This window comes from Cygnus atratus, chromosome 2 (genome assembly GCF_013377495.2).
Source record: "Cygnus atratus isolate AKBS03 ecotype Queensland, Australia chromosome 2, CAtr_DNAZoo_HiC_assembly, whole genome shotgun sequence".
Taxonomy (NCBI): Eukaryota; Metazoa; Chordata; class Aves; order Anseriformes; family Anatidae; genus Cygnus; species Cygnus atratus.
The window spans coordinates 46,666,751-46,692,884 of record NC_066363.1 but is presented as its reverse complement, the minus strand read 5'-3'; the positions used below and the strand labels follow the sequence as shown (position 1 = coordinate 46,692,884).

At 41.9% G+C, this 26,134-nt stretch overlaps 1 protein-coding gene across 1 annotated transcript in view; it reads right to left on the bottom strand.

Annotated features, from left to right (window-relative positions):
- Window positions 1-24,643, bottom strand: part of KIAA1143 (KIAA1143 ortholog) — a 273,363-nt gene extending 248,720 nt beyond the window's left edge. Inside the window, exon 1 of the mRNA XM_035549701.2 lies at window positions 24,637-24,643. The gene's annotated coding sequence lies outside the window, so the exon portion shown is untranslated. The remainder of the gene's footprint in view (window positions 1-24,636) is intronic.
- Window positions 24,644-26,134: the final 1,491 nt, after the last annotated feature.

Genomic DNA, 26,134 nt, shown 5'->3' with positions numbered 1-26,134 from the left:
TTGACTTTTCCCCATGGGCAGGAGAGGTGCTCCTGGAGAGCAGAGTTATTTTCCTGTTGATGACTCAGAACTTCTGCAGAAGTCGGGCGGGTTCATGGTAGAAAGTGGGTTAAAATATGACACTGCCCTGATACATGACCTAAGCAGAAAACAGAGAGTCAACCCTACATTTTCGTTTAGGAGCTTCTTAAAATTTCATCACTTCAGTGGCTGACCATTCTGACTCTTTTTCACATGGCTACCATTTGTTTTCGTTTTTTTCACATGAAATTCAAGGATCTTAAGCCCCTAGTTTAGCAAGGTAGATGAACACATTTACAGCGTGACTTGCAGGTCAAATGCTTAAAGTTACCTACCCACTTAAGCTGTCATGCTGATTTAACTGCAATGGCTTTTGTTCCCTTGGTGGTTGAAACCTCTCTTCCTCCTGGAGAAACAAATGCACTGAGTCACTGGGGAGGGCACTGCAGTACTGGATTGCGTTACAGGCACACACGGAGACATCAAGTCGTAGGAGGCATGTCTCGGTCCATCGAATGACAAAGGAGTCACAGCACTGCAACTGGGACATGTACATTTTAGCAAGGCTTCTAGGTACATGAAGCCCTGCAGGAAGCAGCTGGTACATATGGAGCAGTGCTACAGCACTTCTCTCCATCCAGGATTCCAGAGAAGCTGCTCTGTAGAGATCCAGTGGGCATGCAGTAAGGGTTATCACAAAGATGGAGAAAGGCTTTGTAGCTGCGGCGATATCTGTGCCAACAAGTCAGGAGCAAAAGGAGATGGAAATAATCTCTTGTAGGGTGGAGATGGTGACCTCATCCCAGAAACCTTCTTTATCTCAACCAACAAGTTCTTGTACTTTTACCTTTCTGATTCTCTCCCCATCCAACTGAGGGGAGAGGGAGTGAGCAACTGTGTGGTGCTGAGCTGCCTGCTGGTGTTAAACCATGACAGACTCCCTCCTAAACTTTAGTCCCTTTCTTCAGATTGGGAAACAGTATGTACAATAAGCACAAATTCAGATCTGCCATTGAACACACCTGCTTGCATCCCATCAGAACCAGAAGCAAAGGAATAATCTAATTCAAAACATGCCTATATTTGTGCATTTTTTGATGGGCAAATCTAGATTTTTTCCTACATTGTTATTCTCCTGTTGTGTATTTATACCACCCTGTGGGGTTCCCATTAATACCACCAAATGTTCATCCTTGAGCAGTTACAGTAACTGCACAGGACACAGAAAGGAAATCTATTTATAGTATATTAAATCGGAAACTTACATGGTAACATGTTGTAATTCAGCAGTGGATTTAAAAAAATGCAAACAACAAAACAGAGGAAACCAATATAAAATCTAATCTAAAATTACATTGATTTTGTTTGAAGGGAAAATAGGAAAGGATAGGGAAATCAGTGACGCTGTGTGTTCACTGTAGGTAGACCTTAGTTTTGGAAAAAAAACACGTCAATAATTACATAACATGCTTTTTCTGAGTGGATTATCATATTAGATATTGCCTCTCTTTATTAAGAACCAGTGGTGAGGTGAGCTCAAGTTCTCAGTCTCTGTTTGCAGACAGATCAGCAGTTGATTTAGTAGATCACTACAAGTATTTCAAGTTTGACTTGGAGAAGTTTTCCAGAAAAGGTCATTGCTGTTGGGTTGTCAAACTGCTACCAAGCTGCACTGGGAGCTCCCAGTCATCTTCTGTGTAAAGGAGGCCAATATTTGCCCGTAGCTTCAGACAAATGTTCTCTCCTGTCTCCAGCTATGCCACCTGAGGACGGTATTGCTTCTGCTCAAGGCTCTGCTGGGGCTCACTGTCACCTGCTACCTGGAGGTATCTGTTCATCTGCCCACAGCTCTGCTCTGTCAGCTCTCTCTGACCTGTTCTGAGAAAATTGTTTCATATTCATTTTCTGTAACAAGGTGACCCTACCAACATCTTTTCCTGAAGCAGATGAGGGGGCCAAAGCCAATTCCACTGGCAGAGGTGGGTGAATGGCAGTGGTAACTTCTAACATAGATGTGGTGACAGGCAGTGGGGCATGGTACTGTCTCCAGATTGTGAAGCTGTTTTCGAAGGGAACATCTGTGTGTATATATATATGCATATATGTATGTATGTTTTATAGCCTGAGCATTTCTCCTTTAAAACAGAAATGACTCATAGCCTACAGTGAGCAGACCCACCTTAGTTCCTAGTAAAGTTGCAGTTTCTGCCACTGTTGAAGTAACACAATGATCCTTTTTCTAAAAAGACCTCTTTGAAGTCAGTTCACTGTGACTGCGCAGAAGGGTTAAGGAGTTGATTCTGTTTTTCTAACCCAAGACAAACATTTTCCCTGGACAAATGACTCTCCTTCCAATGTCTTTCTTACGGGATATCTGAAGAATGAAAGGAGGATAGAGTTATTTTTAGCCTGCCCATTTCCTCTAGCTGTGCTATGAGTTGAAAGCTTTCCTTTATGATTTTAGCACTGTAGGGTAACGAGTTTAGTTCTAGAGTTCTCCAAAAGAGAGAGATTTGCAGTCATAACATATTACATGCTTGTGACTATACACAGGAAAACTTGCATGACTCAGAAATGTTTGCCAATATTTAAGGGGACTTGCCAAACATTGAACAGGTCCCTTTTACAACTTTCTGATTATTTTTTGCAGTCCAGCTATTGCTTTTTATGACGATTCTTGCAATAAGACGTCTCTTTTTCTGCCTAGAGCTCTTCTGTCATATTCATAAGCACTTATTTAGTGTACATCTTACAAATTACTTTGTTTTTACTCAGTGATTAAATTGTTAAGTTGGATGGATATGATAATATGTCATTTTGCCATCAGATTAAGTTCCGCTGTTATTTTCATTCTCCATTCTAAGAGTATTTGGTATACTTATTTTTGGCAGTGTGCTGAAACCTAAGTCGGTGTTACTTAATTTATAACATATCCTTAATATATTCTGGTCCATTAAACAAAGGAATGTCTTTGCATCCTCTTCCACAGACAAATTATAGCACTATTTGAGTGTCTGTATTTGGAATGCTTTTTAGCTCTAGCCCACGTAGGACGTTCCCATGTAGGTTCACACTCCCATGTAGAATCTGGGTAGCTATGCTGCAGTGGTTCATCTTGTGATTGCTTTGTGGAACAAGCTTAATTTTGAACTTTAACAAACAAAAGGTACAAATATTTTCCTGCACTTACTATCCTTATCTTTGGGTTGCAAAAGGAGAAACAACCAAGAAACACCAAAAGCAAGGACGTTTGCTGGATGCCAGATGTATGACTGCCAAGAACCCAAATATGTAAAAAGCAGACAATTGAATAGTCAAGGACATCTTTTAATATCTGTAACATCTTTTAATATAAAACAACAGCAATAACAACAACAAACATTCCAAATTCCTTAATTTTTGTATTATTAGGAGCTTGGGTATGTAAAATAATGTAAGAGAGAAGAATGTCGTCACTACTCAACAACTTTAGGACATATATGAATATTTTTAAAATATTTTTTAAAAAGTCTTATTCTTTTGATAAAGATGTGTAATATCCATACCTACATATTGGTATATATATGCTTATTATTTATCAAAAGAAACTAGTTTTTAACTAGCAGCTGGCAAATTTCATTTCATTTCCATTTCTTTTCAGAGGTTTTCTTATGCAGTGCAGTTAAGCTGCATTGACATCTTTGTCAGGGGTCCAGTTTCTCAAAGGTACTTAGGCAACTTTGACATCAATGGGAATTTGTTACCTAAAATATGATAGAGGATCTAGACATAAACTGCTCACAAAACATACAGGGTGAAGCCATGCAGCCATGCTTCACCTCCACTGAATTTGGTGGCATTCCACCATTTTCAAACAGCATAATTTTGTCTGATAACTATTTGCCACAGCTGGGGGGAAAAAAAAAAAAAAGAGAGAGAGAGAAAAAAAAAAAGAAAGAAAAAAGAAAAAAGGAAAAAGAAAAAGAGCAAGGGAAAGGGGAAGCAGAGAACAAGAGCAGAGTGCTTAAATGCCAGAGAAAAGGGGAGTCAGTTCTTGGAGGATTGGAAAAAGCTGCAGAAGAAGGAGTAGGAATAACCCCCTGATATGGTCAAAGAGAAGTTCCTACAAGACAGAAGATGAAAAATAAAATTTCAAATGTTAGCAATTACTTTCAGGATGTTTTCAGCCATTACTAGTGTGCTGTCATGGGTAGAAAAAGGTGTTACAGCATCAAAGGAGCCAAGGAATGTAATGAAGAAAGAAATTAGAAGAGTAATTTGCATCTATTTGGTGATATAATCTTCAGAGGCACTTTTGTTAATTGGCAGGCTTGGGCTGTACTTATTAGAATACTCAGAGTCTGGTGGAAGTCTCCAGAGGTTTTGCTCTAGGCAGCAATTTTGGATGGCCACAGAACATTTCTATAGTCTCGCAGTTTATCAGCAAAATGAGTTATTTTTCCTGCATCGCTTTAAACTTGACAGTCAAAAAGAAAAAAGACCAACTTCTTTCAGGAGCCTGTTTCTTTGAGCAAACAGAACACTGAAAAGCTCATCTTTTCTTGCAGGACTTTTGATAAGATGATGATAATAGCATACCTCTATTCACTGCGGTGTGACTATATATGACTGTACCTAGTCTTAGCTGTGAACATTTGTTCTTCTGTCGTGTTGTGTTTTTATTCCTTTTTCTATTTTACGAGTGTTTAGAGATCTAGATATCTGTTCTGAAATAAGTAAATAAATAAGTAATTCATAAAGAGACAGAGAGAATAATCCCCTGCTTCACAGAAGTCAATGGAGACAGAACAGCAGCAAATTTATTGCACCTTCTGATATTGTTTGTCACTTCAGATGTTATTTAGATTGAGTTTTATTTATTACTAGCATCTACAATTTCCAATGGCAAAAGTTGAGCACTTAAATCCATATCTTATATGAACGCAAAAAAAAAGTCTTTGATATTCAGAGACTTTACATGTATCAGTTCCTCTGACACTGGGGTTTGAGTAAAACCTAATTTGTTTTCCTATCTATTTTATTTACTTATTATTAAACTAGAGACATAGAACTTTTCTTCCCTTGCGCAGACACTTCTCCAGTTTTAATTTTTTTTCTTTCTTTCTGCTTTTTATTTCCTGCATCTGGGACTTTTTCTGTCACCGGGTTGTCCTTTTCCCTGGGTGTGCCTCCTGCTTCAGAATATACCATGTCTCTGCCCATTCCCTGAGCTCCCAGCTCCATTCATTAGCTGGATAATAGCCTGCAACGATTTCACCTGAAAATGTTACTTTCTTCCAGTCCAATCTCTTATCGCTGCTGGAGCCAAATTGAGTTATAAGGTCTAAAATTATCCCTGAGGACAACTCTGCTGAGGTAAATACAGTGGATTTAACTCTGTATTTTCCTTATATATCAAAGTTTATTTTTAAAAATCTCAGCTTGAACATACTTGTTTTCAAAATGCATTTCAATTGAAAAGTATGAACATAAGAGCTTGTTCATTCCTTTTGACTAACACCTATTCTTTTCATACAGCAGCTGTACCAAATACAATTTTTTTTAATCAAAGCGAGCAGACTGCTATCACAGTTTACTTGCTTTTCCTCTCATTACTGATCTTTTGCTGTAACCATGGATCTACCTGAGTTTTGTGTGTATTAAACTTGTATTGTTGAAAAACTGCTGAACAAATTTGCCTGCAACAGTCTCAGATGGAGATTGTTCAAAGGATGTGCCTGAAACAAAGAGGTATACACCATTCCATAAATAAACTCTCCTAAGTGTAAATTGTGACCATCCCTCTCTCCATCTGAACACTTCAAGCTTTTCAGAAAGTTGCTTTTATGTAAGATTAGAGAGCTGTCTCCATGACATGATGCTTTGCTTCTCTTCACCATTAGTTGGGCGTTAGTTGTTCTGGCTGTAAATAGACAGGCACAGATGGTACCACGACTCTCCGAGCCTCCACACATCTTGCACTGCAGGGATTTTTGTTATTCTTGTTATCTCTCTAGCAGCTCCTACTCTTTCCTAACAGTTTGTTGAGAAGAAAAGGGAAGGCTAAAGAACAATCAGTCCCTTTCCTCTCTAGGATTGATGAAGCCTTTAGACAGGATTGTAGCATTCATTTTGACTTTATTCTTTGTTAGGGGAACCCAACTATGGGATCCTCAATGAAGCAAATTTTCTGCCAGCCTCACCATGTGAAGTCAGTCCTCCCTGAGAATGTTGATCAGAACTAGATGCCCCAATGGCATTAAACTGCAACACTTGAACAGCACGCGGCCTCTCTCTGCATATCTTCCCTCAGTGCCCTGCAGCTCTGATCACCACACTGCAAAGAAACATGGCAGACTTAAATCTTGAAGCTTATATCTCAAAAGACTGCCTTGGTGCACAAGAACAATGTTTGCAGGAAAACATCGCAGGTACAATTAACAGCACTGAATCTGGAGACAGGATGAATAAGAAGGACATGACAGAGTCATAGTTCCACCAGCGCACATCACGGAGAAGGTAAATTGGGTGATCCTCTTTAGTCTTTCGTATACCACAAGAACAAGATGTTAACTCAAAGGCAACAAATTGAAATCAGATAAAAGGAAATCAATTGTATAAAGAGTACAATTAACCTCCTACAACAACTACTGGAGCCAAGAACTCAGCAAGCTTCTGAAAAGGACTGTATGTTTGCATAAATGATTAAAGTATTTGTTTAGTATTTTCTTTGTCCTATCTTATATGAGCTCGTAAGCTTCTGTGTCTCTAGAGAAGACAAGTTACTAGTGTCTGGGTAAGAAGTCTCCCTTCACTTCTAGCAGACAAATCTCCTATTTGTTTACTGTTAGGTTTTCCATCATCTTTCTTTACAGTGTTGGTGAATGCAAACAGTCAGTGATACGGCAAGAGGTGGACTGGTCACCTGCTCCTTGACAGTAGTTTCTGCATTTTCATATATGAAGCTACAAATGAGAAGAATAGTGGTAAAGGTTAGCTAGGGTGTTCATGAATAGCTCACCTCTGTCCTGGACTTCAGATTGTTTATATAAATCTGTGTAACTTTTCTTTTTTCTGGGGGGGGTGATAGGGCTTTACCTACCAAAAGGGCTTTACCTACCAAAGCCCTTTAATGATATAGCATATCCTTATATCGGTACTGCTCCAAAACAAAAAAGCCCTCCTCTTAACGTGGGGGTACACACCTGCACATCAGCCCTGGGTGGTCCCCAGAGACCTGTGGGCAAGCAGGAGCGGTGTCAGCAGGTGATCCAGGTGGGCCAAGACCCCCATGCACAGGGCTGCTCTTCTGTGCTGCCCTGCCCTGCCCTGCTCTGGGGAGTTTATCTCCATCTGTATTTATCAGCCCAACACAGGCCCTGCCTTAATCAAGACTGCAATATCCTGTAACGGAGGACAGGCTTGCTGGAGAGGAGGGTGTGATGAAAATACCGCACAGAAGGGACATCATGGCTCACCTCTTTTTTAATGAAAGGCCTGACTGAGAACCGTCTATCTAAAGGGCTAGACACCTAAGCGATAGATAAATTTCCCAGAATTGCAGTGTTTCAACGAGAAAAAACAAAAGCACCTTAATATTAATTAGAAGCTGTGAATGTCATGCGGAAATCTATGACAATCTCAAGAGGAAGCAGTTGAAGGCACAAAAAGCCTGATGAGATTATAAATAAAATTATATATTACATTACACCACGCTCCCGCAATTCATGTTTCCTCTGCTGTTCAGTACGGATTGCTGTCAGTTCACCACTTATCTGCTGCAGACTTTGGCTAACTCTTAGTTCCCTCATAAATGAGACAGTTTGGACACTGACATGTAGAAATAGGGTGTTTCTCATTTCTCTGAGGATGCCAATGTCTGTGGCAAATCTGGGTGAAACCCTGCCTGTGTGCATGGTTCACCATGCGCCAAAGTGGGCTGGAAGAGACAAGTAGAGGCAGTTCTTCTTTGCAGGCATGAAGACCAATAAATATATAATTCACTTGATCGAGTTGGTGGCCATAGATTTGAAGTCCGTGGAGTGGTTATGCAGGTAGTCGATATGTTAAGGCTTTTCTGCGCCAGTCTTCATGGTGACTCTGCACAGCTGCTCCTGGGGAAGACCACAGATGCCCTGCTGCAGATCACGGGAAAACAGCTGATTCCTCTGGTCTTGGTGCCTCCAAATGAGAACCAGCTGCCTTCCCAGAATGCATGCTTCTGGACACACACAGTTAGGATTAATACAGAGTTGCAGAGGAAAATGTATGGATATCAACATCCAGTGTAATTTAAAAGTAGGTCTACGAGAGACTGTACTCTCTTGCTTGCTTGTTTGTCTCACCAGCATGTCCCAGCTTGTCTTTCAGAGCTGAAAAAAAGCCTGTCATTTACCATGCAGTACCAGTATAGGATGGGCCCCCAGTGAAGTTACCTTAGGAAGCTGTAATGGAAGTTTTTTATATTTCTGGCTTCTTTCTGATTTCTGAATACCGGATTCTGCTGACGGATAGAGCAGGGCTTTAGAGCCAGGTACACATCTACCACTTAAACCCTAATGCTTTGCCACTGAAGTGAGCTGCTTGCAGGAGTTGCTAGGTAACTGTAACATTCTCATAGCTTGCTTATGTGAGCCAGCAAGATAATTCTGATGATGTCATGCTTCAGGTTCATATTTCATCTGCTAAAAGAGTTTTCTCTTAATTTCTACAGGAACAGGTAAATGGGGGAGTTCTTCAATGAGTTCAAACTTCCCTGCTCCATCATGCTTGTGTAGCTTAATTTCACACTTGCAAAACACTGTAATAACGCAAAATTGGCCAGGGCTCCTCCAAGTGTGATTTCAGGAGAGTAGTTCTATCTGTGCAGGCCTCTTACCTCTTCTAAACACTGATTCAAGGGCTAACTCCTTGGAAACACAGACATCTTCATCAGCTACTCTGCTGCCTGTATCTGAACAAAGCGATGGCTTCCTCAGTAAAAAGATAACAGGAGTTTTGTGATCATGATTTTTGAGAACACAAAAATCCAAATGTTAAGTGCCAGAAATAGATTGAAGCTGGGACATATGCCCCTTTTAATACTATGTGCCTAATTTTAATATTTATTTGTGAGAGTCTAGGTAGGTCAATGTGTAACACAATGAGTGTAACATAATTAGTGTAATACATCTTTTACAAGGCAGATGAGAAAAGATTCTCAAATGATGCATTGAACATGCTGTGGTGAGTACAGGATAGACGAGCAGGAAATTACAGAGTTGCGAGAGATCCTGCAACCCTGTACTTGAGAGAATTTAGCCCTAAACCTGGGTCAAAAAATCCTGAAAGGTATGTGCATCCTGATTCCTGAGCCTAGAGAGGATGCACATTCAAAACACGGTGTGTTTGAAGGCTTTCCAGGTGCCTCTCTGCCTATATGAGAAGGCAGGGCATGCAGGCAGGTGACTTGTCACAGCTGTGCCCAGGTTTGACTCCCACTGGGACTCTGCAAATGCATTTGTCATTTTTCTTGGTTTCTTCTCCCAAGAAAACAGAGAATGTAGAATAGAGAAATTGAGCCCTCTGTCTCCTGTCCTCCAGCTTGTAACACTCGTGCATCCTCTGGGAGCTATTGCCTTCATCCCTGCCACTCCTAACTGTATCTACTGGTTGTTCTCTTTCTGTTTGCCTGATTTGATCTTCTTTTACTTTATCGCTGTCTCTTGCTGTCCTTCTCCCCCATGCTCTTCCCCACGTGTGAGAATTTCTAATCAGTGCAGAGCACAGGTCCCAGGTGTGTGCTGTGCTGGGCTGCTGTGGTAATTAGCTAACATTTGGAGTGTGCTGAGCGGCACTCTCTCCAGCATGCTATTTTAAGATGCACAGTCTTGATCACATATAAAGGTCTACCTGGCAGGAAAGGAATTGAGGCAGAGAATACAGCTGACGTTCCCTAGACAGCGAACAAATGCTGGTGTTAAATGTGCTGTTAAGGACAGGTAAGTCCATTTTCTGCAGGTAAAGAGCATTCATTAGGACAGGCAGAGACCAGTGGGAAAGATGAGATGCCCCACTGTCAGCAAGTGCCTTGATATCTTCACCTATTCAGTTTGATTAGACAAGGACCCCCCTCCTTCCAAGATGAACTGTAAGAAACCTTTCTGCTTTGTGCCACTTCCACAGAAATCATCAGGGTGATTTGCATAAATATGCAAGTAGTAATCAAACCTGGGTAGTTCAGCTGGTTTATGATACATTTTTTGTACATGCTGTGCATACAAAATGAATAGATTTTCATTCTATTTAAACTGCACAAGGTCACTGAATTGAACAGGGACAGAAGTAATGGAAGGCAAATTCTCATCCCCTGTTTCTTGGTAAAATACCTCTCCAGGGATGTAATATTGTTACTGTAAAGGCCAGAAAGAGTGCAACAGATCTGCTGGTCCTCTAGTAATGGTCCTTTTCTTCTAGATGCAATTTTTCTTTTACCTAGTTGAGAGCAGTAAGAGAATAAGGAAGATTACAGTTGCTGATCGAGTTAGGAGTCTTTGCTTTCATGTATATTTTATATACCAAGACACTCCAGTAAATCTAATTTACAGGCAAGAAAGAGTCTATGAAGAATTAAGTGACTGAGATTCCTCACGTTTGATGTTTTCATTTTGTTTTCCACCTGATTCTCTGCTTGTTTTGATGGTTTAGACCAAAGATTAACACACACAGCACAAAGCTTTCCATTATTTTATAGAAAGTACATGAGGTTTTTGTGTGGCTGAGGGCTCCAGAGTTTTACAGAATGATCAGATATATAACTTTAGCCATGTCGGTTCACATATCTTTAAAATTGGGAGCTAGAGATTTGATGACTTTTCAGAAGAAGTGAAGTAAATGAAGGCCAGCATAAGAACTGAATGAAAATGAGAATTTAAATATCATTCTCTTAATTACCTGACATAATCCTGCCAGTTTTGTTTTAATAAATTACTTAAGTGCCAGCTAAAAGACAGTCAATTACCTAGAAATCTGGTAATAATTAATTGAGTTCTGTAAAAAACAGCCCTCACCAGTTATACAGTTAAATATTTATGACTTATGACAAGTGGTGATACGTTTTTCAAGGCAGATGATCAGATCGTACATAAAACAAATCAGGCATCTGCAGGTCAGGAAGTTTCCATTAAAGCTCACTATTGAGGGGCTTGTGACTTTGATACTTTCCCACTCTGGGGAAGGGAGTCTTTCATTGCTTGGTCCTTTCCTGAAAATGATTCCTTTTAGATATTCCTAATCATTCTAGCTTAATATCTAAATTTGAAGAATACATATATCAGCATACTGTCTTCTGTGATTAGCAGGGGTATCTGCTGATGAAAAAAGTACAGTAGTAGAGGCTAAGGCGTAGAATTAAGAGGGTACAACTCAGAATTTCAAATGTTGAGGGTCAACAATAAAGACTTCACTGTGCAACTTGATCACGGTGTTCAGATGTATTCAGACAGAAAACATTTTTTCACTGAAGATAAATTTTTGTTATATTGGTTTGCATAATCTGCTTTTTCCAAACAAATGACACGTTAATAAATGTTTAATAATGTACTGCAGAAATTATAAGCAGTGTTTAATAGTACCTTTTCTTGGGATTAAGGTTTTGAAAATTGTCTGCCAAGTTTTCCATTCTGATCTCATTTCTTTATACAGAGACAGCTTGTAGAAACACTAATGATTTTTTATCCTTTAAAGAAAACAGCTTACCTGCATGAAGGCATATATCAGGATCAGCTGTTTCTTAATAGTTTAATTTGTGTTTCCATTGTGACAGATGTATTTTTTTTGTCAAAAAAAAAAAAAAAAAAAAAAAAACACAAAACTAACTTCCCTGGCCCCAGTGGCAGGATTTCAGTGTTGCAGATGCGGTCCTTCTCTGGCACAGTGGACTCTAGTTAGAGTCCCATCGTGGTGGTGGGATCAGCTTGGGTGCAGAGTGGTCCAGCTCCACTCCATTCACCTCTAAAGAGGAGGCTGGCAGCAAGATGAAAGTTATTTTTCCCCAAACTGCAAGTTACTTGGATGTTTTTTACTACAAAGAAATAACACCGAAATTAAAACAAAACCAAGTGCCCTTCCTCCCAGATCCAAACATTGTTCACAGCTGTTTATTCAATGCAAGAGCACTTCCAAACAAAGCCTTTATGTAGGGGCAGCCATCCCAACCCCAGAGCCTCTGAATATACAGCACAAATTCCCCAGGAGTGCTGCAAAGCAATGGCAGCCAGGGGGGGCACCACCAAGGACACCAGCAGCCACCTCGCAGGGCTGGGGGACACGCACCCAAATCCCCTCCACAAATGTAGCATAGGTAGGTTAGGATACCACAGCTACTTCTTCAAGCAAGAATTGCTGCTGAAGTGTGTTACAGCCTGCAAGGAAGTTGGTGATGGGCTTCATTTTATTTTTATACCCTCAGCTTCATCTGTGTCCATCTTTACACCGATGAAGGAACAGCTGCTTTTAATCTCACTTTTAAATCCCGGGCCTGGTATGGCAACTTCTCAGGAGCTGTGGGTGCTATCCTTAACTGGCCACCGAGACTCAAATGCCAGCTATTATCTTATGGCAGCTATGTGTGGCATTAGCTGTGGGTCTTTTTTGCTGCTGATCTAATTTTCACAGTAGCAGTTGGGGCTTGGGAGTCAGAAATGCTGTAGTCACTTCTCTTGCTAAACATTTCGATTCACTCACTGGAGGCGTGCAGAGGGTTGTTCGGAGCTGCTTTGACACCAAAGGTTTTATTTCCAGAGACTGTCACGCGGTGATACAAACTGCCAGGGGAATTTAAGCACAGATGATTAATGCATAGTAAGGTAACCCTTGGACTGGCAGAGCTGCTGTTCTTGTGGAAGGAGTGCCTTGTAATAGCTCATTTATATAAGAGCAGTGAGACATTCTGGCCTGGGAAGTGCTATGGTTTGAGTTCAACTTTTTCCTTAAAAATGTGGAAAATGGGGTGGACATGAGGCTTCTGGGCACTGGAGGCAAAATACAGAACAACCCACCTTAGATGAGACCGTGCAGACCCACAGAGGTGAGGCAGGTGGCCTGCTTTGCCTATGCATAGATCTGGTCCGGCAAAGAAAATATTCTCCACAGACATCAGCCTGTTGGCCTGTTTCTGCCTTTTGGAAGGCAAAGAGGGGAGCTTCACTTAAAGTGGCTGGAAGAACATGGAAACAGATCTATCGTGTAGAGAGGGGAAGAGCTAAATGTAGGTGAAAAATAATTATTTCAGTCTTCCCTGGGATGTGTCCCCTTCTTTCCACTAACTTTCACCCAAAGTTAGCAATTCCTTCCTAAAGCTTGCCTGCCACATAGTTCTGTGTGGGCCAGCAGCGGCAATGCTGAGTTAAGCCATCTCCTTTGGAGGATGAATGAATGCCTGGGATAGAGACAGGTGGAAAATATAGAGCTAGCACGATACGAGAGACTGGAAAGAGGTTATTTCCTCATTTTGTCATGAAGATAAGTTTTACAAAGGAATACACAGTCTGTGCGTATTCCTTCTGACATTGATGGATTGCATTGGGAAGACGGTCAGAAGGGATTCTTTTCCAAATACAAAATGCAGAAGGGTTGGATGGAATACTTTCTGGAGGAATAGTAAAGGTGCAAGCTGACAGTGAGCCTTCAGAGCCACCAGTCTGCTGACTTAATATTCCTCTTGAAGAAAAACCAGTGTGCAGAAAGAAAAATAGACATCCTTCACGTCAGTGGCTGCGGGTTGTGGTTTCCTTGGGCACAGAGAGATACTTCTCTTGTGCTCCCTTGTCCAGCTTTCACCCAGTGAAGAATATAGCTTGTTAATGTGTGTAATACCCTGGTGATAGAAAACACTGAGAAAAAAGATTAATGATTAAAATACAAATTCTCAGTTTTATTTCTCTGCTACTTTTTTTTTCTTGTTTGTACAATGTTTTTTTTCCTACAATATCCTTAGATAGCAAAGGCTAATCTGAAAAAACTTGGTTCATCGGGCATTGCCTTTCTTTAATAAGCATGTCCTATTGGAGCTGTAGTGTTCTCTCCTGTTGCTTGATTGCTGATCTACAAAAGCTTGTAGCCAGTTGTTTCAGCTTAAACAAGGAGAAAGTTGACAGAAGGACCTTCAAGACCCTGTTCTTCTTCTGTTCCCTGGCTTGCAAGCTTGTTCTGAACTTGTAATTCCCAAAGAAGCAATACTTCTTATTTTGTCTCATTACTATAATGGTTCAAGAAGGGAAAGAAATCAGAAGGTGTTGAGCTGTGTCAGTGAAGAAACACGTCCATGATCATTGAGGAACCTGTTCATTAATTCCCAGTTCAAAACAATGTTTTCATTACCCTGGTTTGCTTTTGCAGCCAGAACTAGTTTCAGAAAGATTGAGCTGTTTATGTGTAACTTAAAATGGATGTCCAAGGCATTGCTTTTTTAAATAATTGCTTTGTATTGCTGACTGATTTTCTACTAAACAGTCATGGTTACTTAAATGATACTGTGATATTCACACTTTGTCTTCTGTTCAGTTCCAGGAAATTTGTCTCATGAGGATTAGAAATGCTGCCATCTGCAATACAGACATTTCTATCAGCGGATATGACCAGGAAAACCTACTGTTTGTGAGTAATTGCTTCTAAAAATAAGCACTGTTTCTTAAAAGTGAAATGGGAGAGTGACAAGTAGCTTTAAAACAATTCTTCTAGTTAGCAGCAGAAAATAACTCACATCTGTGGCTATGTTGTAAGGCAAGCACCATGGGCACAGGGCGGGGTGCTAATCCCCTACCAGCCCAAATGCAGCCTTTGTCCCTCTGTCCCACATGGCACCGGGCCGTGAGTGGCAGGCCCTCAGCCCCCTCCTCTCCTCTGATGGGGGGCGCTCACCGGGTGGAGAGGAGCTGCGGGAGCAAGGGGCAGGAGAGTGGCCCAGGCACACAAGCTGCTGAGATGGCAAAGGAAAAGGTAGCAGGGGTCAGATCAAGGGGCAGGATTAGACCCTCTCTTTATCCTGTAGGACGAATCCATGCAGGTACCGAAGCCTCTGTACTTTCTCTGAAGGGCATAGCAGACTTTCTTTCGTAAACTGCTAATCAAGGGAGTAAATCAGAGCTTATAGCCAGTAAAGTAACTTGTGACAGCTTTTCCTGTCTTTCTCTTAGCAATTGGTCTTCAGTGCTGCCAAGAGACAATTAAATTGACACCGACATCTTAATATGCTTGCTTTGATGACAGGGTTTTTGTCACTGTTGTCCAGATTGCTCAACTCAGACGTGTTAAAGGACACAGAGGAAAACCATCAGTTCAGCCTCTGATCTGCACTCGGTCTACATTTTCATCTAAAATAAGCCATCCCTAGCTCACAGCAGAGAAACTGATGGGAGTGAAGAAAAAGCTCCCAGAGGCAGATCAGCCATCAACGATTCGAGGGAGAATTTCCGTCGCAGTTCGGCAATGGCTGAACCCCAGCCCTCTGCTACCAGGTGGTTTTAGCTTCAGACAGGGCTGTTACCCTTGTAAATGCTGCTTGGGCAGTAAAACATTAGGCAACTGCTGGCTATCATCCTTTCCCACAAACCCACAGGCAGCAGCAATTTTAGACTCCTCTGTTAGATCACTGATTCAATCTTTTGCACAACTGAGAGAGCAGAGACCTGTGGCCAAAAGGTAGAGAGCAGAAATGGGGCAGGAACTGCTTAAAAAGATGATTAAAAGGCAAACTATTTATAATTTGTGAAAAAAAATAATCAGTAGGTAGTCCACCATTTAACACCCTACTTCTCCTGTCGCACTTAGTCACTAAGTCTCAGTGTGACAAATGAAATCCCTCCTTTGCAAAAGTGCAAGGTTTCTTGTTTGTCATAGGGTATCAACCTGAGATTTTTTTTTAAGTCTCCTGTTTGGTTTTAAGGCAAGGCCAACTTTGTCTGTAAAAATTAAAGCTTTCCAAGAGGGGCACCCAAAACATCTGGCAACTTGGACTTCCAGATCAGAGAAACAGTCACTGCCTGCACTGAAAATACAGAAAGCATCTTCCTGTGCTTTCTGTCTCCCTGTCCCACCAGTGAGAGCTCAAGGACAGCCTGTTATCCACCCTTGGCCAGGAGTCAGCAGGGCATTTGTGGAGTCCTGTGCCTCCCAAGAGCCCTCTTACAGCCCTCTTAGAGACGACTGTGTGAGCACAATGTGTTCCCCTGATTTCTGGGAGCAGGAAACATATTGGCCGAAGCAATTTCCATTTTCCAAAAGTCGTCCTTCTTACCTGTACACATCTTCTAGCTCCAAACTCAGAAACAAAAGATGGATAAGTTTTCACACCGGGGCTCTGCACAAAGCGGAGGGGAGGCAGCCTTGCAGCCAGCCGAGGCACATTGCCTGTGCTTTGCTTCACAGCGCGCACAGCGCTGCAGCAGCTCCCTGCACAGCGTTCCCTGGGCGACTCCGATGAACCAGGGCTGTAAAGATGCTTCAGGTGGCAGATGGCAGGCTCTGAGCCGCACATGCTTTTAAATTAGTGTAGTTTCAGACCACTGTAATCTGGTTTGGTTCTTATGGCTTGCCCAAGCTGCAAAAGGTATGAAAACAGCAGAAACCTAGGCCTGCATGTCTGGAGAGCACACGCATGATACAGTACAGGAGACAGTGGGAATTAATTTGTGGAAATTTAGCAGAAGAAAACTATGACCAGCTGTCAAAAAGAATTTCTTTACAAAGTAATGATCTAATCAAAGAAAGTGGTAAGACACTGCTTACTCCAGGTACTCTGGGTGAAGAGAGAAACAGTCTGCATCAGCTGGACCTGTTCTTCTACCCTCAAACCTCCCTGTTCTAGGGCAGCTCTTTCGTAAATATTTTACACTACAGCTTGCTATGCAAGCCTGCGATCTGAAGCCAGTTGTGTGGCCATTTCTGTCTCTAACAGCCTTATCCACCGCAGCCCATATAAATCAGTGGGAATTATTCTCATGGAAAACTGGGGTCTCGAAACAGGCCCTTGTAATATAGCAGATAAATCAGCAGCGGTGTTGGCATTGCATAAAGGGCAGGGTGAATAATAATAGCAACAAAGAACTCCCAGCATCCAGAAAGCGCCGCAGAGGTCAGGCTCTGCCATGAAGGCAGTTGTTCAGGAGAGATTTAGATGTTTTGAAGGAAAGTGCAGCAGGACAGTCACGCAGGGAGCTACTAAAAGGCTCTGTTTCAGCCGCAGCCCCCTGGTCCAGGGTGCTGGCTGAGGAGGCTGCCACAGCCTCCTCAATTCCACCAAAGCTTTCCACCAATTCCCATGTAAATTATGTTTCCAAGCGTGCTTTATGCATGTCCCATAGTCCACAGCCCTGCTGCAGGTGACTCAGTCCATACTGGTAGGCTGTGAAAACTGCAGCCTGCTCCTATGCAGCCCCTTAAAGGGTGCCTCCAGCAGCCTGCCCTCTGCCCAGCTCTCGCTCCCCTCTCCAGCAGCCATCTCAGCCATTTGCAGCTGGGTGAGCGCCTCCGTTTCCTATGGAAATTCAGTCAGAAATTGGAAGTCGGAGCTGGAAGTTGCCACCATCCAGCCTTACCCTCACACTCCATAATCCCGTTGCAGTGATTTGCCAGAATTTTCCTTTACTCCAGTCTTTCCAGCAAATCCTCCCCATGTTGCTCCAGTTAAGCCCAGGTGAACGCATTATCATAGTTATCTTCGCTGCGCACTGGCTCTTCAGAGTCTGAACAGACTGTAGTGTTCTCAAATGTGTCTTTCTTCAATAGATTATTTTTGAATTTCTTCAACAAATAATTCCTGGTCTGTACCCTGACTCACTGAGTGCTGTACCTCTCTTAAGTAATGCATGCTAATGATCATCTGTTCTGCATTTTATGTCTAGTAGTGGTACAAGATGAAAGCCCAGTATTGCCTATTATACTGGGGCTACAGATATATATATATATAAAACCACCCTGCAAGATGACATCTGTTGTAGCCAAAGTTCATATATTCCTTCATGAAAATTCAACTACATTACAAAAAAAAAAAAAAAAAAAGGATTTGCAATAGATGGAGAATGATTCATGCTTAGATATACAGCAGAATGCCACTCAGAATTCTCTCTTTTCCCTAGTCCTTGCTGTTTTGTGAGTCCAGCCCATGAGGAACTATGATCAATGCTAACAAATGTACATTTTCTCACCTTGCCCTTCAGCATTTCATCAGAGATAACACTGAAATCTGGTGCTCTTTTGACATCACACAAATAGCATTTTCTGTCTTCTCTCTCACAGACTGTTTTATCTTTCACTGCTCAGCAAATCTTCACATGAAGCTAAATGTTTAGCTGCAAAAAATGAAGTGTATGGAGGAGATGCATGAATACAGAAAGTAGCAGGACTGTCACTGAGTGGTCCTTTTTTCGGAGAAATTGTGCCCATTTCAGTGGTTAGTGAACAGCTGCCCCCCAGCTGAGATTTATCAGCTAAAGACAAAGTGACACGAAATCTAGCAGAGAGAGCTGTGAAAACTGGAGGGCTCTTTCTGGCTGTGTCGAAGTGACTGGGCATTTATGTCCCGGACGAGGATGCCCAGGTCTGTGCTACTAGCAGCATCCCCTGCTGGGGAAGGATGACACTGCTGAGTGCCAGCTAGTGAAAGAAACCAGAGCTGAAGCCCTGAGACAAGTCCTCAGATTGATATCTGGCACAGCCTTCTGCATCCCTGAGCTACAGAAGTAGGTCAGAAATTTATGTAAGAGACCGTAGCACTTCTATCCAGGTAGTATGCGCTTCCTTGGGCACTCCCTGATTTACAGCTGCTGGGCACAAATGTTTTTCCCATTGCTCTTGGTCACTGCGGTCCCTCGGTGCCGTGGCTAACGTTCAAAGCCAGCCTGGGTCTCCTGCTCCACCTGTGCAGCGCCATGTGCTGAGGTGGAAGCTGGAAAAATGTGCTGGACTGAGGGAGGAGGGAAGGTGCTATTGCAGCCATTGCTGTCTTCATCTTCAGATGCCTGCAACAGCAAAGTGAGGTGGGGCCGTGCTTCCCTCCTTCTTCATTACACGTTTCTGAGGACTGCAATTTACTGTAATTCAGAATGAAGCTGCTGTTTTGTGGGGGAAGGTGTGTCTTGTGTGCTAAGATGCCGGCACACCTCCAAGGCAGCTGCAGCTGGGTTGTCAATGAGTTGGTGGTGGGTGACGCCAGGTTGTGAGAGTGAGACAAGGAACTTGACACCCATGCAGGTATCCTACATGAACTGCGGAAGAAAAAAAATGGTGTTTTAGGATCTCACAGATGGGAGAGACGATGGAAAAGCATCAGGAGGGAAGTACACAGGGATGGAAACCATCCGTTATTGCCCAGAGGAGGCTGGCACTGAGGTGGTGTAGTACGAGCTTTTAACATCCTGCTTATCTTACTATTTACACTGGGAGTGTCTATCTGCTGGAAGCAAGGTGGCATGAGCAAATGCCTGTTTTTTCTTAATTATTTCAGATTTCATGTACCTGTGAGTTTCATGGCAGGGCTAGATCCTCAGGGGGGATGCCTGAGCAGGGATCCCATAAAGCTCTAGCAAGGACCACAGCAGTGAGGGAGGACACGCTGCACCACCGCGTACATCATGCCCTGCAAGGGAACCCGCATGCCAGCCAGGAACCTACTGAAGACTACTTTGAAGTTAAGTCCTGTTTTTTTGTGCTTCTTTCATGTCTCAGGATGATCTCAATTCTAAGGTGTTTTTTTTAAGATTGCTCTTGTAATTAAATGATTCTCGGTGGGAATGAAAATTTTATTTACAAAAATTCCCTGCAAAAACTGACAATTAAGTGCCGGCAATTTTTGTAATGCTCACTACAATCATGGCACCGATTAAAACCAAGAACTACCCCTGCAGATACACGGGGAAAATCATTCCTGGCCTCTCACAAATTGCAATTTAGTGTGCTGGCAAAATACCAAGTGCCCAGCTCATACCCGGCCAATAAAAGCACCGGAACAGTTTTTCATGTATTTCTCTGCTAAGGTTTTGTGTTAATGGAACAGGACGTTCCAATAACCTTTTAAAAGGTTAGACTAATTCAGTTGTTTGGGTTTGCGAGAGCCAAGCTGTGTTAGTCCAGTTGTTGGGTAATAAGCGAAGGGAGGCAGCACAGAGGGGGACAGGGCAATATTTTAAGGTGTTTTCATGTAATAGTTGGTATAAAAGAAGAGGTGAGCTGGCCAGTGGGGAATTTGGCTTGCTAACAGGACCAAGGGGACAGACAGCTGCAAGGCTGTTGTCTCTCCCCAGCATCACCAGTCTGTGAGCCAGGCCGCACCTGCGCAGCACTGGTACTATCATCCTGGGATGAGAGGGATACATGGGGATGAATAATTCAGCTGCAAATCAGCTCTCCAACTGCACAGCTTTTTCTTTTTTTTTTCTTTTTTTTTTCCCTGGGTTTCTATTTTTAATTTAGATACTCCCACATGTGTTTTTGGTAGATTAGAGACATGAGAAATCAGAGAAGGCGGCTGATGCAGACAGGTAACAGAGCCTGGGGGTGGTGGAGGTTGAACTGACGCTGGCCTGGAGCAGGGCTGGGGCAGCTCTTCTGCTAAGGGCAGCACAGGGCTGCTGGCATGGTCCTGCGAGGGGACGAGCACCCCGAGTCCTTTTTACGTCAGTGGGAGGTGAAAGTGCTCAGCATCACTTGGATTTAGATCCCTATGTCAGCAGTTAGAAAGAAGCAGCGGTCAGTGGAGGTGCTCTACCACGGGATGGACTTCAGGGAAACTGTGTTCAGTTTTGAGGTCTGCTATGCATCTCTTCTCTGCAGATCTTGTAAATCCTCTGTCTCGTAGTTCCAAATTTGTTATTGAGAAAACCACTACCACTGCTTCTTTTGGTCTTCCTTGTCTAGCTATAATCTCTAGGGAAGAAACCATCACTGCTTGTTTATAGCTATAGATTATTCATGGGGGAGCCTCTTTTGCTGCGTGGTAGCATCTTCCTATCACAGGTTTTAATCATGAAGATCAGAAAGAGAGAGTCGTCAGAAAGGTTTCAGAGAATAAAAGTTTTCGGTGCTGCAGCTTAGTGAGGTGGTGAGGGACTAGAGGAAACAATGGGGAGGAAAAGCTGCCAATTTGGGCAAACGCAAAATTATCATTCCATGTTCATCTTTGTGGAACTGAGATTTCCAGAAGAGACTGGCTGGCATTTTCATTTGTACACTAGTTCCTGAAGATTATAAAACCAAAGATCCAAGCATAAGGGAAATGCTGTCATGGCTGAGAATCTTTTTCTTTTGTTCTGTATACAATATTTTCCAATAAATTACTGCAGATGAGTCCTAATACTGGTAATCGTTTTTACGAAGTCTAGACTGCTCTTGCAAATTCCTGGCTGGAAAAGGTATTGGTATGTTGCTGTGGACTCAAGGAAAGCCTTGAAATATGGAGTAGTTTGCTCTCTTCTTGTCATGTCACATGGAGTCTTAAGTCTCAGTTCTAAGTCATGGGATATGGGGAACCTCTTAAAAATGAGGTAAAAGGGAAGCAAGTATTTGAAACCCAAAAGTGGAGGAAAATATGTGAGATCATCCAGTAGTCTACTGCCATGGCGGGGGAAAGCATCTAGATTTCCTGAGGCACTGTGTCCTGTGCTACACTTCCTCAGCATCTAAATAAAAGGCTATATGTAAAAAACAAACAAACAAAAAACAAACGCTATTTCTTGATCTTTGTGAACAAGAAAAACAGAAAACCCTGGACTAACTGCTAAACTCATTGCTAAACTGCTTGATTCCAGGTAAGGAAAGCCTGCTGCTGCTCCCACATTTTAGGGAGAAAGAAGGGAAATAGAAAAGAAATCTGTAATGATGAGGAAGCCAACATCCTTCACAACAGAAATTTCATGACTAATTGTTCACAAAGCTTGACGATCAGTTTTAACTACATGATATTCAGGAGACTGGAACAAGAGGCACCATTACTCTCAGTTCAGTAGGTAGGTCAATGGTCAACCAGCTAAATATCCAATAACCTCCATTTATCATGTACCTTTGTCTTCCTTACTTCTAAGAAAATGAGTGCCAATAGGTGCATGCCACAGGGTGGCTTCTCACAGCAACATATTACAAAGAGTAGTTACAATCTTAAGATACAAAACAATGTGCCAGACATACAAAAGTTTCTCTTTCCTTCCTAAAACACGAATTTTATCTCCAAAAACTACACTTGCCTGCAGCCCCCAAACAGCAAGTCTACAGAAGTGAAGCAGTCTGGCTTGAGATAGGGAATCCTTGGAGGCACTAAAGCAGGAATGGATTGCTTTGTATCATTAGAAAGCCAAGACTGTCTACTTTCCTAAGGGATATAAAGCATTCAGTGTGCATCTGGTATTTCAGAAGATACTGAGCCATAGCACTGCCCCAGAATAATCTTTTGCACATGCATTGCAGGCCATTTTAGAGCTTCTAAATTTTTATCAAAAATTGAATTACTTTTCTTCTCTCTAATGGCATGTCTAAAGGCATGTTGCAGACATCTTATACACCTTTTTACCCACCTATTTCTCCATCACTCCCTTCAGATTTAAAGAAAGACAGGCACTAAAAATCCTGGACAGTCCATAAGAAATCTTCTGAGTATCCCATTCATGTAAAAGCAGTGCTAATGTGCACTGGGGATTCTAGGTGTCAAGCTACCTTCTACTTTTAATTCATTCAGTGGGCTTCTATACATTAAAGAGTAGAAAACAACATTCAAATTAAACAAAATTTAAGTATTAAATAAGGTAACAATATAAGTACTGGACTTGCAAAAAACATCAAAACTAAACATTATGCACGCTCCTTAGACTTAGGAATGTTAGGAAATGCTACGGCCAAAGTAAGTAAAAAAACACCTTTAGAAGTAAGAAGACTCAAAAGTAGGAATCTGATTGTATGGGCTGTATGTACAGAGTACCCGAATGATATCTTGGCATTTTGTTCACTTCATGCAAACACTTTTTTACAAGTTCAGGCTGAAACAAAAGAAGTTTGAGTTGACTACTGAAGCAACCTTGAATTCCTCACATGGGACACAAAGACAGGAAGCCTTGACAGGTCACCTCAGCATCACTGTGGGTCTGCATAGCTAGAAGCAAAACTTGCCTTGAATTCCAGAATATAATTTGGCATTGTTGAGTTTATTTATGGCAACAGAATCTACAACGAGCCTTACTCTCCAAAGAGACACCCTCAACTGTTAAAAAATTGCAGTCAGGTAAATAGCCTTTCATTGGTGAAATACAACTACTTAACATTTAAAATATATTTTCTCTCTCTATATATAGCATAAAAATCTTGACCATTTATTAAGCACCAATATACTCCATTTTCCTATATAGTTTTTGTGACATCTGTATTTTTTGTGATATTCTTTATTTTCAGCTACAAGGAGAAAATGAGTGGCAGGTTTTATAGTATCAAATCCTGAAAATGCTCAGTTAATTGGTATTTAGGAATTGCAATCCAGAGCAGTTAATCCTTTTATTAGTTTTCTTATCATTGGGAAGCACAAAAATTTCTATCTAGTACCAATGGATTTGAATTTTATATGTAAGATTGCTAACAACCATGATCATTCTATGGAGTGGACTTAATATCTCCATAGTCTACATGGCATTAAAATATATCTGTTTGATAATACCATCAATAAGGTAATAAAAATAGCAAAAAAATAAAAAAGGACTAAAGTTAAATCATAGATGATCATTAGGAAAGACTGTCAGACTTCAAACAGCATCCACAATACTTTACTAACCCTTTTTTGTTTCCTTTGCAAAATAAATTAAAAATTCCTTTAACAGGACTCAGAGCTCCAAATAGTGCTAATGAAAAATAAGGTATCATGAGACAGAAGAGGATCATAATAGCATCATAACTTTTCCAGCTGTAATATCTGCAATATTCTAAAGCAGCACAATATTCTCTTTGCTGGGCTGTGAGCTGCTGTCCTCTCTCCCCTGCTTACACCGTCACTGACAAAACGGTTTGCTGGGTTCAGTATCTAAGTGTTCTTGTGCTGGTCCTGCTTGGGCTCTCCCAGCTAAATAGCCTTCACAATCCCCAGATCTGGGATCCCTGTGGCTTTCAAGCTTTAGGAGTTGGAGCAGTTGCAGACTACACTGCTGGTCCAAAGCCCTTCTGGGACTTGGGGCTCCCAGACCAGCATTTGTTTCCCCTTCCTGCTTTGTGATTGGGCTGAGTCTGACTTCTGACAGCAGCCTATTAGCAACTTCACTCCTCCTAGGACTTTCCCATTTTCCATCTCCTGTGTTTGTTGATGATGGAGTGCTTATTGTGTGAGTAAAGTGTGGCGCACAGACTTGCACAAAACATCACACCATTTGTCATGAAATACGAGGCTGTTTTTATGCACTGCTGGCTTTTCTGCAGACTCTCCTCCCCACACAGGCATGACGGGAAGCAGCAGATTAGTAAAGGATCATGCAACAACAATTTTAAAATGCGGAGATGTCCTGCAGCCACCTTTACAACAGCCCACATGCCCAGAGGACACAGCTGAACCAAGTGTTCACAAAAGCTATCCCCATGGGAGGCTAGCTCTGTTCTTTGGCTTCTTCCGGAGTCAGTGAAGAGAACAGGGGTCTGACTGAGGTACTCTGCGTTGCCACTGGATGAGCCTTTCCTCTTAGCGAAAAGCTTTCCTCAGCTAAAACAGGCCCTAGCGAACAATGCCCCTAAACCCATGCCCAGGGTGTGCTCCACATAGCCTTCGGTGGGGTTCCTCCCAAGCACAGCTCCTCACCTGCCCAGGGAGAAAGTGACCCACCCATTCTGGCTACCTGAGCTATAAAATGGGCGAAGTGTGCTGCCACAACCAGTGCTAACTCCCTGTCCATGACTATTGTTCCTGTGCTTAGGACATTCTTGCATGAATTAATTAATTTCTCAAGTCTATGCGGAATGAATCAGAGTATATACCTTGCTGAAATTGCATATCCTTTGTTTGAATCTGCTTTTTGATACAGGAAGGCATGGAATATCCTCTCCTTCCCATCTCTAGCAGGTCGTTTCACTATGAGGGAAGAATGCTGAATGAGCTTATACCATATTATCTGGTATACCTGCAAGCCATGCAGGCAGTTTTGCTGAAAAAAAAGTGCAAAAGAACCTTCTCCCCTGTCAAAAGTTACATTTTCTTTTTTATTTAAGTATAATGATTTTTTGGGGGTGGGGTAGAAGTAAATGATTTAGAGAAATGTTAGCGTTGAGTTACACCTGTCAGACCTTCAGCTTCCCCACTGTACTGTAGGATTTATAGCACGGCTGTATCTGCCTTGCTTTGTGATTTAAAGTTAATGTCTAAAGAGCAATGCTCCCATCTTAAATGTTACTTCAGAAGGTAATTCAGATTTTCTTCAGGAAATAAGGACTTGAGTGACTAATTACAGTACTTCAAGGGGCCACCTACGTTACCAAATCCTGGCTTTCCGCAGAGATCATGTCACATCATCTTTCCTCTTAACTGGTTGAATTTTGTCCTAAAAGTTCCCAGCGGTTTCCTCTCTAGGGGAAAGTTGTTACATGACCTCTCTGAAGCAATAGTGAGAACCTCGTGTTGCTTTCCAGTCTAACTGTAATATGTCTACTTTTTTTTTTTTCCTTATTATTATTCTTTTCCTTAAATAGCTCTTCTCTGTTCCTGGTATTAACCCAACCAACATAGTCTTAGAAAGAAATCAGTATCCTACCATAGCCTTTGATTTTTTTTTTTGTTTGCTTGTCTAAGCAGCACTTTATGTCACCTCTCATATGACACGCTTTGTTGTCCCTCTCTGCACTTGTTGCAGATGAACTCATATTTCTTACAGAAAGGTGACAGGACTTGTATGCTGTGCTGCAGAAGTTCATTCATCCATGCTTTCTACAATGAAACTTTTTCGTTCTGCTGGAAATACATTGTCTGAAGTATGCTATGAGCACGCACACCTATTTGACAGCTTCATCCCATGGTCAATGCATAGTCATCCTGTGATCACCTGTGACACCCAGAATTCTCTCTGCCTGAGTCATCTCTCTTCTCACTTAGAGAAGAAATTCCTCCTTAACCCTGAAGTGCATGCCCTTACATACTGTTCTAATCAAACATTTC